The sequence below is a fragment of the Dendropsophus ebraccatus genome, chromosome 8 (assembly GCF_027789765.1).
Source record: "Dendropsophus ebraccatus isolate aDenEbr1 chromosome 8, aDenEbr1.pat, whole genome shotgun sequence".
NCBI classification, from domain to species: domain Eukaryota; kingdom Metazoa; phylum Chordata; class Amphibia; order Anura; family Hylidae; genus Dendropsophus; species Dendropsophus ebraccatus.
Genome location: NC_091461.1, coordinates 65,503,276 through 65,517,880, shown reverse-complemented (window position 1 = coordinate 65,517,880; position 14,605 = coordinate 65,503,276). Strand labels below are relative to the sequence as shown.

The 14,605-nt window shown below is 48.8% G+C and overlaps 1 protein-coding gene across 1 annotated transcript in view; it reads right to left on the bottom strand.

Moving 5' to 3' along the window:
* NDST2 (N-deacetylase and N-sulfotransferase 2) overlaps nucleotides 1-4,398 on the bottom strand; it is a 118,670-nt gene extending 114,272 nt beyond the window's left edge. Inside the window, exon 1 of the mRNA XM_069980598.1 lies at nucleotides 4,137-4,398. The gene's annotated coding sequence lies outside the window, so the exon portion shown is untranslated. The remainder of the gene's footprint in view (nucleotides 1-4,136) is intronic.
* Nucleotides 4,399-14,605: the final 10,207 nt, after the last annotated feature.

Below are 14,605 nucleotides of genomic sequence, written 5' to 3'. Positions count from 1 at the left end.
AGGAATTGGCTGAAAATAGGAAATCTCTGAGGGCAACTCATGGGACAAAACAGAAAATCCATTGGCTCTTTTGTAATAGTGAGGCTTCAGGCCCATGTAACAGATCCTGACAGGTGTCTTTTCTCATCTGCTTACCTACAATAGAGATGTATTCACACTGTCAAAGGATAATGTGACAACACAAAAGTACAGACAGTAATGTAAAGGGGCCCTTAAAGGTGCAGATCCTGGCTTTGTAACATTTCTGGGAGCATTACAAGGGTAACGTTCATTTCCTATACATGGGGACCACAATCCAACGTCCTACTACAGACTACTACCCACACAAGCACAGATGCAGATGCCCAATGCCAGGCCTGAGAGCTCCGAGGCCCCAGGGTGAAGCAGAGCGCCTCCCGCCGCCCAGACATCAGGTTCCCCATACAAATAGTTAGAACATATTGCTACTCTGTGGGAAAACATTTTTCTACAAATGTCAAACAAATGAATAAGCTCCTGGAGGCTTCAATGATCAATATTTCTGGTTGTGGGTTCTCCGAATCTTATGAATCAGAGCAGCTGAATTCAGCAAACGTCACCGATATTCTCAGCTGAAAAATGAGTCTTTCCGACTACACTTGACATTTACAAGACGACCCTTACAGCATTCCACAGTCAGATCTATAATGAATGACAGGTCCCTGTACGCTGCCAGCTCCACAGCTACAAGACAACTTCTTCCAATGCTGCTAATGGAGCAGATACAGAGGCCCCATCTAGGAGGAGGCAGCACACCATCCAGCACCACCTCCCCATGCTCTTCTATGAATACAGGACAGTAAGCTAATGCTACAATGAGCTGCCAGGATTGCTAGAATGCTTCCATCCCATACAAACCTGACACAATGTTACATTACAGGCTGCCTGTATGTTGTTCCATGTCCTGCTTACTAACATTTGCTAGAACGCCAGCCGCCTGCAAGGCTTGGGATCCACCCAGAACAGGTTGGCAATGATTCTGCAGGACAAAGGCAACTTCCCAATGCAACTGCAAAGTGTCCTCCATGACAGCTCCCTGGCTGACAAGTGTCATGTGATCAGTGGGATCAGTCCTGGTCTATATACAGCCTGGAGTCCATACCCTGTCTGCTGTGACTACTGACACTGACAGAGCAGCCATGTGCAGAGTATAAGGTATATCATTCACCCTATAATATAGCAGTGACAGTTGAAGGGTGTTTAAGCACAACAGCATCTGCCTGTATGTCATATCGTGTACAAACATGTCAGCAGACACCACCGGGTAAACACACCGCCTATACGGGTTACATAAAGGAGGCACAATGCCGAGGAGCTCTCCGAGACATTGCTGGAGAAGCTCAAGAACAACCTTAGAAACTCATCTTCTTGTTCACACTTCTGGCTGCGGCTGACACCTCCACAGGTCTCAGATTTCTAGATCCAGAAGAATTCGCTTGAGGGCCTTCACCAGCCGTACATTACACCGAGGCTCCACCTGCTCTGCCAGCTTAACCTCTACATTGGGGAATTGGAGGATAAACAATTACATTATGTATCCTGTGACCACTGTGTATACTCCAATACCCTGGGAGCACCATGTATGCAGGGACTGCCCTGTATACTGAGACTGCCATTTATACTTCTGTGTATACAGGTCATGGATGCTCCTGAGTACTACTGCTGCAATACACTGAGTGATACAGGTATATTTCCTCAATTGCTCATATTATACATAGGCTCCAATGCCACTGTAAACTAGGGCTGGTCCCCATACTATTATATACCCAACCACTGAGCGCTCTGCAACCCCCATCATCCCACTAGACAGCAATGAAGCCAGGGGCAGACAGTCACATGACCCAACCCCATGGACCACACATTATAAGGACTGTGTAGATGGAATATGAAACCCAAGACATTGTTTTGTTACTACAAAGTACAGAGCTGCTTTTTTTTTTATTTGACTACATACATCCAGTTACCATTCCCAACTAAGTATTTCTGGGAACCCTATAAAGTGTTTATTGCGCCCTTTTATTTTACTATCTAACTAACTTCTTATAAATTGACAGCTGTCACACCATGAGATCCTTTCAGCTAGCTGAACTTCTGGCAACTTAAAGGGAAATTCTACCCTATGTCATAGGATACCAGGTATAATTGTCAACAGGATTACCCCCCCCACACACACACACACACACACACACACACAGCAAGACATTCACCTACAATACATCCACAGATAAAGGAGGAATCCCTCTTTAATCCATATAACCCCAGAATACATAGTCACAATGCCATGGCTGCTGGATTCTTCCTGCACATTGTATGACCGTCCACTAGACCTGGTGATATCTGCTATGACTAGTAGCACAGAGACCATCACCACAGCTAGGAGACCACTGTAAGGACAGTGATCACACATTGTATGACCATCCACTAGACCTGGTGATATCTGCTATGACTAGTGGCACAGAGACCATCACCACAGCTAGGAGACCACTCATTGTATGACCTGTCCATTAGACTAGTTGATATCTGCTATAACCCTAGCAGCACAGAGACCACAATCACAGCTCTGAGACCACTCTCTGCATGGTGATCACACATTGTATGACCTGTCCATATCTGCTATAACCAGCAGCAGAGACCCCCACCACAGCTATGAGACCACTGTAAGGATGGTGATCACACATTGTATGACCTGTCCATATCTGCTATAACCAGCAGCAGAGACCCCCACCACAGCTATGAGACCACTGTAAGGATGGTGATCACACATTGTATGACCTGTCTGCTATAACCAGCAGCAGAGACCCCCACCACAGCTATGAGACCACTGTAAGGATGGGGATCACACATTGTATGACCTGTCTGCTATAACCAGCAGCAGAGACCCCCACCACAGCTATGAGACCACTGTAAGGATGGGGATCACACATTGTATGACCTGTCCATATCTGCTATAACCAGCAGCAGAGACCCCCACCACAGCTATGAGACCACTGTAAGGATGGGGATCACACATTGTATGACCTGTCCATATCTGCTATAACCAGCAGCAGAGACCCCCACCACAGCTATGAGACCACTGTAAGGATGGGGATCACACATTGTATGACCTGTCCATATCTGCTATAACCAGCAGCAGAGACCCCCACCACAGCTATGAGACCACTCTCTGGATGGTGATCACACATAGTATGACCTGTCTGCTATAACCAGCAGCAGAGACCCCCACCACAGCTATGAGACCACTCTCTGGATGGTGATCACACATTGTATGACCTGTCTGCTATAACCAGCAGCAGAGACCCCCACCACAGCTATGAGACCACTGTAAGGATGGTGATCACACATTGTATGACCTGTCTGCTATAACCAGCAGCAGAGACCCCCACCACAGCTATGAGACCACTCTCTGGATGGTGATCACACATTGTATGACCTGTCTGCTATAACCAGCAGCAGAGACCCCCACCACAGCTATGAGACCACTGTAAGGATGGGGATCACACATAGTATGACCTGTCTGCTATAACCAGCAGCAGAGACCCCCACCACAGCTATGAGACCACTCTCTGGATGGTGATCACACATTGTATGACCTGTCTGCTATAACCAGCAGCAGAGACCCCCACCACAGCTATGAGACCACTGTAAGGATGGGGATCACACATTGTATGACCTGTCCATATCTGCTATAACCAGCAGCAGAGACCCCCACCACAACTATGAGACCACTGTAAGGATGGGGATCCCCTGTATAGGGGTCGGGTCCCTGCACTGTCCCAGGACTCCCCTGAGCTCATCTAAGCCTGCAGCTAGAGCAGTGTCGTGTAGGACTGTAACCTGACCTGGGGGCGACCACCCCGCCCCCTGCCCACACGCACCCCACACCTCACCATGTAGCAGAGCTGAGTTAGCTGCTTAGTAATAGCAGAGTAGCGCTACTGCAGCGGCTTTCCTATAGGACCCCATAGTGTGAGCTGTCCTGCCACATGACAAACTCGTCTCCACTCCAGCGACCCAGTGAGGTCCGCTCCATGTGATAGCGCAGCAGCCGCCAGCCCGGTCAGAGCCCCCGGCGCCCCCTCCTCTCCCCGGAGCTCACGTAGGAAGCAGCGCGCTGTTACCTGCGGCCAGTCCGGGCTCCTTCGCCTCCCCCCCGGGTCAGGACGAGCTGCAGCAGCGGCGGCGGCAGACCAGGATCCGGGAAAGCAAATCCTCGGAAGGCAGGAAGTTGATGGAGAGATCCCCTCCCCCAGCCGGTAGTGTCTCCTCAGGTTCTCCGCCCCGGTGACCCTCGTCTTCCCGCCCCAGCCTCTATCAGTGTCCGGGGACCGGTTCTTCTCGTCTCCCGGCCTCCGCCAACCCGGCAGCAAGCTGCAGCGCCTCACAGCGCGGCAACAATAACAGCAGCCCCCGCCTCCCCCCGCTCCCCGGAGACACCGCCTCCAGCCCGGCCCGCCCCGGGACCTCAGCTCTGCCCACCGCTCACATGGCGGCCGGCCGGAGACACCGAGCAGGGCTGTACACATAGAGAGTATACTGCCGGGAGAGCAGGGCTGTACACAGAGTATACTGCCGGGAGAGCAGGGCTGTACACATACAGAGTATACTGCCGGGAGAGCAGGGCTGTACACAGAGTATACTGCCGGGAGAGAAGGGCTGTACACAGAGTATACTGCCCGGAGAGAAGGGCTGTACACATAGAGTATACTGCTGAGAGGAGACTGTACATATAGAGAGTATACTGCCGGGAGAGCAGGGCTGTACACAGAGTATACTGCCGGGAGAGCAGGGCTGTACACAGAGTATACTGCCGGGAGAGAAGGGCTGTACACAGAGTATACTGCCGGGAGAGAAGGGCTGTACACAGAGTATACTGCCGGGAGAGCAAGGCTATACACAGAGTATACTGCCGGGAGAGCAGGGCTGTACACATACAGAGTATACTGCCGGGAGAGCAGGGCTGTACACATACAGAGTATACTGCCGGGAGAGCAGGGCTGTACACAGAGTATACTGTCGGGAGAGCAGGGCTGTACATAGAGTATACTGCCGGGAGAGCAGGGCTGTACACAGAGTATACTGTCGGGAGAGCAGGGCTGTACACAGAGTATACTGCCGGGAGAGCAGGGCTGTACACAGAGTATACTGCCGGGAGAGCAGGGCTGTACACAGAGTATACTGCCGGGAGAGCAGGGCTGTACACATACAGAGTATACTGCCGGGAGAGCAGGGCTGTACACAGAGTATACTGCCGGGAGAGCAGGGCTGTACACATACAGAGTATACTGCCGGGAGAGCAGGGCTGTACACATACAGAGTATACGGCCGGGAGAGCAGGGCTGTACACAGAGTATACTGCCGGGAGAGCAGGGCTGTATACAGAGTATACTGCCGGGAGAGCAGGGCTGTACATATACAAAGTATACTGCCTGGCGAGCAGGGCTGTACACATACAGAGTATACTGCCTGGTGAGCAGGGCTGTACACATACAGAGTATACTGCCAGGAGAGCAGGGCTGTACACATAGAGAGTATACTGCCGGGAGAGCAGGGCTGTACACATACAGAGTATACTGCCGGGAGAGCAGGGCTGTACACATACAGAGTATACTGCCGGGAGAGCAGGGCTGTACACATACAGAGTATACTGCCCAAAGAGCAGGGCTGTACTCAGAGTATACTGCCCGGAGAGAAGGGTTGTACACATACAGAGTATACTGCCGAGAGGAGACTGTACATATAGAGAGTATACTGCCGGGAGAGCAAGGCTGTACACAGAGTATACTGCCGGGAGAGCAGGGCTATACACAGAGTATACTTCTGGGAGAGCAGTGCTGTACACAGAGTATACCGCCGGGAAAGCAGGGCTGTACACATACAGAGTATACTGCCAGGAGAGCAGGGCTGTACATATACAGAGTATACGGCCAGGAGGGGACTGTACATATACAGAGTATACTGCCAGGAGGAGACTCTACATATACAGAGTATATTGACGGGAGGGGACTGTACATATAGAGAGTATACTGCCGAGAGAGCAGGGCTGTACACATACAGAGAGTATACTGCCGGGAGAGCAGGGCTGTACACATACAGAGAGTATACTGCCGGGAGAGCAGGGCTGTACACATACGGAGTATACTGCCGGGAGGAGACTGTACATATAGAGAGTATACTGCCGGGAGAGCAAGGCTGTACACAGAGTATACTGCCGGGAGAGCAGGGCTGTACATATACAGAGTATACTGCCGGGAGGGGACTGTACATATACAGAGTATACTGCCAGGAGGGAACTGTACATATAGAGAGTATACTGCCGGGAGAGCAGGGCTGTACACAAACGGAGTATACTGCCGGGAGGAGACTGTACATATAGAGAGTACACTGCTGGGAGAGCAGGGCTGTACACATACAGAGTATACTGCCGGGAGAGCAGGGCTGTACATACAGAGAGTATACTGCCGGGAGGAGACTGGACATAGAGAGAGTATACTGCCAGGAGAGCAGGGCTGTACATATAGAGAGTATACTGCCGGGAGAAGAGGACTGTACATATAAAGAGTATGCTACAGGGAGAGCAAGACTGTACATATAGAGAGTATACTGCCAGGAGAGCAGGACTGTACATATAGAGAGTATACTGCTAGGAGAGCAGGACTGTACATATAGAGAGTATACTGCCAGGAGAGCAGGACTGTACATATCGAGAGTATACTGCTGAGAGAAGGGGACTGTACATATAGAGAGTATACTGCCAGGAGAGCAGGACTGTACATATAGAGAGTATACTGCCAGGAGAGCAGGACTGTACATATAAAGAGTATACTGCGGAGAGAAGGGGACTGTACATATAGAGAGTATACTGCCAGGAGAGCAGGACTGTACATATAGAGAGTATACTGCCAGGAGAGCAGGACTGTACCTTTCATTTTCCAAAGAGTCTGTGAGGATTGTAAGATGGAATCTGATTGGTTGCTAGGGGCAACTGAGCCGGTTTCACTTTACACCATGTTTGATAAATCTCCCCCATAGAGAGTATACTGCCAGGAGGAGACTGTACATATAGAGAGTTTACTTTCAGAAGGAGACTGTACTTATAGAGAGTATACTGCCGGGAGGAGATTGTACATATTGAGAGTATGCTGCCAGGAAAGCAGGGCTGTACACATACCGAGTATACTGCCAGGAGAGCAGGGCTGTACACATACCGAGTATACTGCCGGGAGAGCAGGGCTGTACACATACCGAGTATACTGCCGGGAGAGCAGGGCTGTACACATACAGAGTATACTGCCGGGAGAGCAGGGCTGTACACATAAAGAGTATACTGCCGGGAGAGCAGGGCAGTACACATACAGAGTATACTGCTGGGAGAGCAGGGTTGTACACATACCGAGTATACTGTTGGGAGAGCAGGGCAGTACACATACAGAGTATACTGCTGGGAGAGCAGGGCAGTACACATACAGAGTATACTGCCGGGAGAGCAGGGCTGTGCATATTAATTAGAGAGTGTACTGCTGGAAGGAGACTGTACACATAGAGAGTATACTGCCGGAAGGAGACTGTACATATAGAGTATACTGCCGGGAGGAGACTGTACATATAGAGAGTATACTGCCGGGAGAGCAGGACTGTACATATAGAGTATAATGCTGGGTCAAGGGGACTGTACATGTAAAGAGTATACTGCCGGGAGGAGACTGCACATAAAGAGAGTATACTACCGGGAGAAGGGGACTGTACATATAGAGAGTAAACTGCCAGGGTAGCAGGGCTGTACATATAGAGAGTATACTGCTGGAAGGAGAGTGTACATACAGAGAGTATACTGCCAGGAGAAGGGGACTGTATATATAGAGAGTATGCTGCCGGGGAAAGAGGACTGTTCATATAGAGAGTATACTGCCGGGAGAAGGGGAACATACATGTCTTACCTGCACTCTGCTATCCACCCAAATCTTTGGGTGAATGGCGGAGTGCCTGCAGTGCTAGGATCACTGAAAGGATTGACCTCCAGGGGGGCTGTCACCCCGGGTTAGGGTGCTTTTACACAGAGAGAGAGAGAGAGAGAGAGAGGCATCCATAGTCTCCTCTTCCACCATTTTAAAGATCTCTGATTGCTGTCACCTGAATGAAACAATGTTCCCATCCAGAGCGATCCAAACAAAGATTGGTTTTATAGTTCCTTTGTTGCAGCCTAAGGACCTCCTGTGGTTTTACTGACAAACTTAAAGCAGATCACCATAGAAACCTATATTATACATAGTTTATAAATACCATATACAGCGGTGCCTTGGATTATGAACATAATTTGTTCTGGGACTGTGCTTGTAATCCAAATCTACTCTTAAACCAAAGCAAACTTTCCCATAAGAAATCACTGATATGCCAACAATTGGCCCCACACCCCAGAAATAATTATTTTTATTTTGAATAAAAGCCACTGTACAGTGCAGCAATCAGCATGTGGAGTATAATGTATAGTAAGTGCATTTACCTGAACAGCCCCAGTTTGTAGATGCAGATCCCTATAATGCAGTAGCGTAGTACAACAGCCTAGAATAGAAGCAGGGCTGCTGTCAGAGGTCTGTGTAGGAAGGGGTGTGTTCAGCATTGACCAATCAGGAAGTGACAATCAGATCTATGCAAGAGGACAGTGACAGAAACTTTATATACAGCAGTGTGAATAGCTGAGTGTAAGTGTGGGCACATTATATACAGCAGTGTGTAAAGCTGAGTGTGAGTGCAGGCACATTATATACAGCAGTGTGTATAGCTGAGTGGGAGTGCAGGCACATTATAGCAGCAGTGTGTAAAGCTGAGTGTGAGTGCAGGCACATTATAGCAGGAATGGAGAGGATGTGAAACACAAGGGCTGACAGAGAATGCAGGGAGCATGAAGGAATTAGTAGGGCACATAATGCAGCACATAATAAAGCAATGCTCTTAAAGAGAACCAATCACGGAAGAAATTAAAAAAAATTTTATTTTCTAATTCAATGTAATTATTTATTTAATTACATTTGTAAATACTTTTATTTATTTTTTCGGCCGCGTTTTTGTTTTATTAACTTTTCAATTCACTGTCTCGCGCCGGCTCTTTTCAAAAGAGCCGGCTCGAGACAGGAAGCTCCCGTCATCCACAGCGGCAGCAAGGCCGGCCGCCGCCATCTTGATTACGTCATTTGCGTTCCAGTGGTGGAACGCAAGTAACGTAATCAAGATGGCGGCGGCCGGGCCGAACAAGAGGAACAGGTATAGTATAAGATACAGACTGCAACAGCAGTCTGTATCTTCATTTTGTCTATTTATGAAGATACAGACTGCCTTTGCAGTCTGTATCTTATACTTTACCTGTTCCTCTTGTCCGTTGCAGTCTGATGCCGGGCGCCGCCATCTTGAATACGTCACTTGCGTTCCAGCGGTGGAACGCAAGCGACGTAATCAAGATGGTGGTGCCGGCCTTGCTGCAGCAAACAAGAGGAACAGGTAAAGTATAAGATACAGACTGCAAAGGCAGTCTGTATCTTCATAAATAGACTGCCTTTACAGTCTGTAGCTTATACTTTACCTGATGCTCTTGTTCGGTGCTGGAAGGCCGGGCGACACCATCTTGAATACGTCACTTGCGTTCCAGCGGTGAAACGCAAAATGACGTCATCAAGATGGCGGCGCCCGGCCTTCGTTCAGCTATCAAGAGAATTGGGTAAAGGGATAAGATACAGACTGCACAGGCAGTCTGTATCTTCATAGATAGACTTAGGGAGAGATTTCCTTTGATAATAGGGACAGTGATTTTTAGGTGATTGGTCCTCTTTAAACCAAGTTACAATGTTGAAAAACTGTGAGCTCTTCTTGCAAAACACTCTTAATCCAAGTTACTCTTAAACCAAGGTACCACTGTGTACAAATGCTGAAATGCAGCCCCTTTACAGCTGTGATCATCAGTCCTATGCCTGTGCTTGTAATGCTCTACATATAACACATTATAGTGCCCCAGTGCTTCGCTACCACAACACCTGGGGTTTATTTAGTGGAAAGAAAGACAGATACCATGACTTAGCGGGCCATTTCCTGTGCTGCCATGGGATGTACTGTGCAGCAGGACTAGGCCCCATCAGAAGAGTTATAACAACAGTGACACTTTAAGAAACTTGTTAGAATATACTAGCACTATATAGTTATGCTAAATGGTTATAGCAATATACAGTGGTACCTTGGTTTAAGAGTAACTTGGATTAAGAGCGTTTTGGTTTAAGAGCTCACAGTTTTTCAAAATTATGACTTGGTTTAAGAGCATTGCTTTGGTTTAAGAGCTCCCTGTACTGGGTGGGAGGGGAGTGGAGGAGGGGCATGGTCTGCATAGCAGGGTCTACAGCACTGTACTCTGACCCAGGAAGTCTCCCTCACCTTCCAAATCATAGCAGATCCACTTCAGGCTAGGGCTTACATCAGGGGACAGGACTGTGGAGGTTATCTCCATATCTGTAACCCCTCTCTCCCCAGACAGAGAGTGCTGCATGTATGTGCCCACATCTTCCCTGCTCATTCCTTCATGCTCCCTGAAGTCTCTGTCAGTCCTTGTGTTTCCTATCCTCTCCATTACTGTACAGTAACTTATAATATCACATATTCTGCTGTTTCTGAATGTTTGTTTCATCTGTCCTACTTGTTATTCAGAATAATAAATCATTATTTTTGGGGTGTGCAACCAATTGTTTGAATATCAATGATTTCTTATGGGAAAATTTGCTTTGGTTTAAGAGTGGATTTGGATTACAAGCGCGGTCCCAGAACCAATTATGCTCGTAATCCAAGGCACCACTGTATGTCCAAATTTAAAGTGAGTATCTTACCCTTTTTTTTTTTTTTTTTTTTTTACTGAGACATGTTTTAGTCTATTTCTATTTTCTGGCCATGTTCACATGGCATAAGAGACTGGCCTTTCCATGAACCGGCCGGTCTCTGAAAAGATCATCCCGGCCGATACTGCAGTACCGGCCAGATGATCTTTCACGTCACAGATTTCTGATGCGGGCGCATCCCTGCATGCCTGCATCAGAACTCCCTACTGCACACTATGGAGCGAGCGGCCGCAGCTGCTTGCTTCACAGTGTGCACTGACATTCTTTTTTATGGCCGCTATTCACTGAATAGCGGCTGCAGAAAACTGACATGTCAGTTCTTTGTGGCGACGCGAGTGATCCCGGTCGGAGAGTATACTATGTGTATACGCTCCAACGGGATCCCATAAAGAAACAAGACACGTATCTATTCGTAAAAAGTAAGGGCGTTGTTGCTTATTACAACAGTGGCGTACTTTTACAAAGAGATACGGTGCATGAACATAGCCTCTGACTGTATTTTTTTATCCAAAGGGGCGCTCCAGTGTTCTCGTAAAAAATAAAATGCACGAAAAGCATATAGGTGAACTTACCAATCGCTGATTGTTTAACACCTTTGCCATTCGTTTATGCTGCTCCTAGTCCCAGGTTCAAACTTTTACTAATGGTTCCAGTTTGACATGTAATTGAACCAGGAAAGTACATCTCCCAACATGCATTGCACCTCAGAACCAACTGCTGGGTTTCATCCCCTATCTTGTAGTATGTGTCCAACACTGCCTCAATCTGCTTCTATTTTGCACAGTAAACACAGTATCTATCTGTTCATCAGTGGCGTAGCCACCGTGGTCGCGGGGGTCGCCGCCGCGACCGGGCCCCCCGATCAATCACTCTTGTGACCGCAAGCATTGTTTTGCTTGCGGTCACAAGAGTCTGGCTCCGTCTTTCCCACGGCTGCTGCGCGGCTGCCGGGGGTGTCGCGTCTTACCCCCGGCAGCGCGCGCATCCCAGAACTCCCTGCGCGCCTTGGGCCCTGACTTCCGGTTTCCGGCGCGCAGGGAGTTCTAGGATGCGCGTGCTGCCGGGGATAAGACGCGACACCCCCGGCAGCCGCGCAGCAGCCGGGGACAGATCGAAGGAGTGAGGATCAACGTGGGAGCGCGTTGTCAGGTGAGTTAAGTTTAGTTTTTTTATCAGCCTGTACGGGTGGGGGGAAAGGAGGGGGCATCTATGAGGGTGGGGGGAAAGTAGGGGGGCATCTATGAGGGTGGGGGGAAAGAGGGGGGCATCTATGAGGGTGGGGGGAAAGGAGGGGGGCATCTATGAGGGTGGGGGGGAAGGAGGGGGGCATTTATGAGGGTGGGGGGAAAGAGGGGGGCCATCTATGAGGGTGGGGGGAAGGAGGGGGCCATCTATGAGGGTGGGGGGAAAGGAGGGGGGCATCTATGAGGGTGGGGGGAAAGGAGGGGGGCATCTATGAGGGTGGGGGGAAAGAGGGGGGCATCTATGAGGGTGAGGGGAAAGGAGGGGGGCATCTATGAGGGGGGGGGAAGGAGGGGGGCATTTATGAGGGTGGGGGGAAAGAGGGGGGCCATCTATGAGGGTGGGGGGAAGGAGGGGGCCATCTATGAGGGTGGGGGGGGGAAAGGGGACCATCTATAAGGGAGGGAGGAAGGGGACCATCTATAAAGGGGGGGAAAGGGGACCATCTATAAGGGAGGGGGGGAAAGGGGACCATCTATAAGGGAGGGGGGGGGGAAGGGGACCATCTATAAGGGAGGGGGGGGAAGGGGACCATCTATAAGGGAGGGGGGGGGAAGGGGACCATCTATAAGGGAGGGGGGGGGGGGGAAGGGGACCATCTATAAGGGAGGGGGGGGGGAGAGGGGGCCATCTATAAGGGAGGGTGGGGGGAGAGGGGACCATCCATAAGGGAGGGTGAGGAGAGAGGGGCCATCTATAAGGGAGGGGGTAGAGGGGGCCATCTATAAGGGAGGGGGTAGAGGGGGCCATCTATAAGGGAGGGGGTAGAGGGGGCCATCTATTTGGGGGGGGCAACATAGGGGGAGAGGGAATACACAGAGGGGGGCATATATTATTAGGAGGTCACATAGAGTCAGGGCTACCCACTAGTACAGATGTGCAGTGTGTAGAGAGATGGAGATGGTGTCAGAGTGTGGAGCCTAATATATCTGTCTGGCAGATTCTGTGGATTCGTGGCTCGGAGAAGTTCTCATAACGGCCCAGTGCAGATGGAGAAGATGAAAAGGAAAGAACTCCGATCAGAAAAGACGTCTCCTGTGAGTCACCTGATATAACTGCACAGTAATGTATATGGTGTATAGAGCCTGTGTAGAGCTGGGGCCACCTCTATATGACTGGATGAGGTGATTTAGTATACTGGATTTGGTCAGTAACAATATGGTGGTGATGGTAGTGGTTGTGGTGTGGCGGTAATGTTTCCTCCCTATATACTGGTATTACTGGTAATATTGGTCTCAGTATACAGGATTTGGTCGGTAACAGTATGGCGGTAATAGGTAATATCTGTCTTGGTGTGTGTGTGTGTATATATATATATATATATATATATATATACAGTGGTACCTTGGTTTAAGAGTAACTTCGTTTAAGAGCGTTTTGGTTTAAGAGCTCACAGTTTTTCAAAATTGTGACTTGGTTTAAGAGCATTGCTTTGGTTTAAGAACTTCCTGTATTGGGTGGGAGCACGAGTGGAGAAGGGGCATGGCCTGCATAGCGGGGTCTACAGCACTGTACTCTAAACACCTTCCAAATCATAGCAGATCCCCTTCAGGCTGGGGCTTATATCAGGGGACAGGACTGTGGGGGTAATCTCTCCATAGCTGTAACCCCTCTCTCCCCGGACAGAGAGTGCTGCTATACTGTGCCCACACATCTGCCCTGCTCATTCCTTCATGCTCCCTGCAGTCTCTGTCAGCCCTTGTGTTTCCCATCCTCTCCATTACTGTACAGTACAGAATAATAAATATATTTGGGGTGTGGAACCAATTGTCTGCATTTACATGATTTCTTATCGGAAAATTTGCTTTGGTTTAAGAGTGGATTTGGATTACAAGCACGGTCCTGGAACGAATTATGCTCATAATCCAAGGCACCACTGTATATATATATATATATATATATATATATATACACACACACACACACACAACAATAGCATCACTTGGTCGTGAAAGGAGGGGGGGGGGGCCCAAGTTGGCCTCTCGCACCAGGGCCCAGGAGACATTAGCTACGCCCCTGCTGTTCATCTACATTGAGTAGAGAAAGAGAGAGATAAAACAACTGTATTGTAAGTTGAGTTTGGTCTCAAGTTACAATGGTCCAGAAAGAAACATTGTGGGGGACATTTATCAAGATTGGTGTACGAGTAGGCATAATAATTTCTCATTATGGGGCAAGTTAAAAACTATATTTAATAAAGTATAAAAGAGTACTCTGGAGATATTTTTTCTTTGCTAATAAATTACCGACATTACTTTGTAATATAAATTCATTAAATATATTTTTTACTTTACATAGCTATTTCCTTTCAATGGCAGCAGTAGGGGGTGACATGGGCCCTATCTGTGGACACCAACGATTGTGTCTGAAACTGAAGGGCTGTCTAAAGGCTCTATTACATAAAGCGATTATCAGCCATATTTGGCCGATTATTGGCCATTTATGTCATAAAAGGCAACGATCAGCCGACATGCACAATG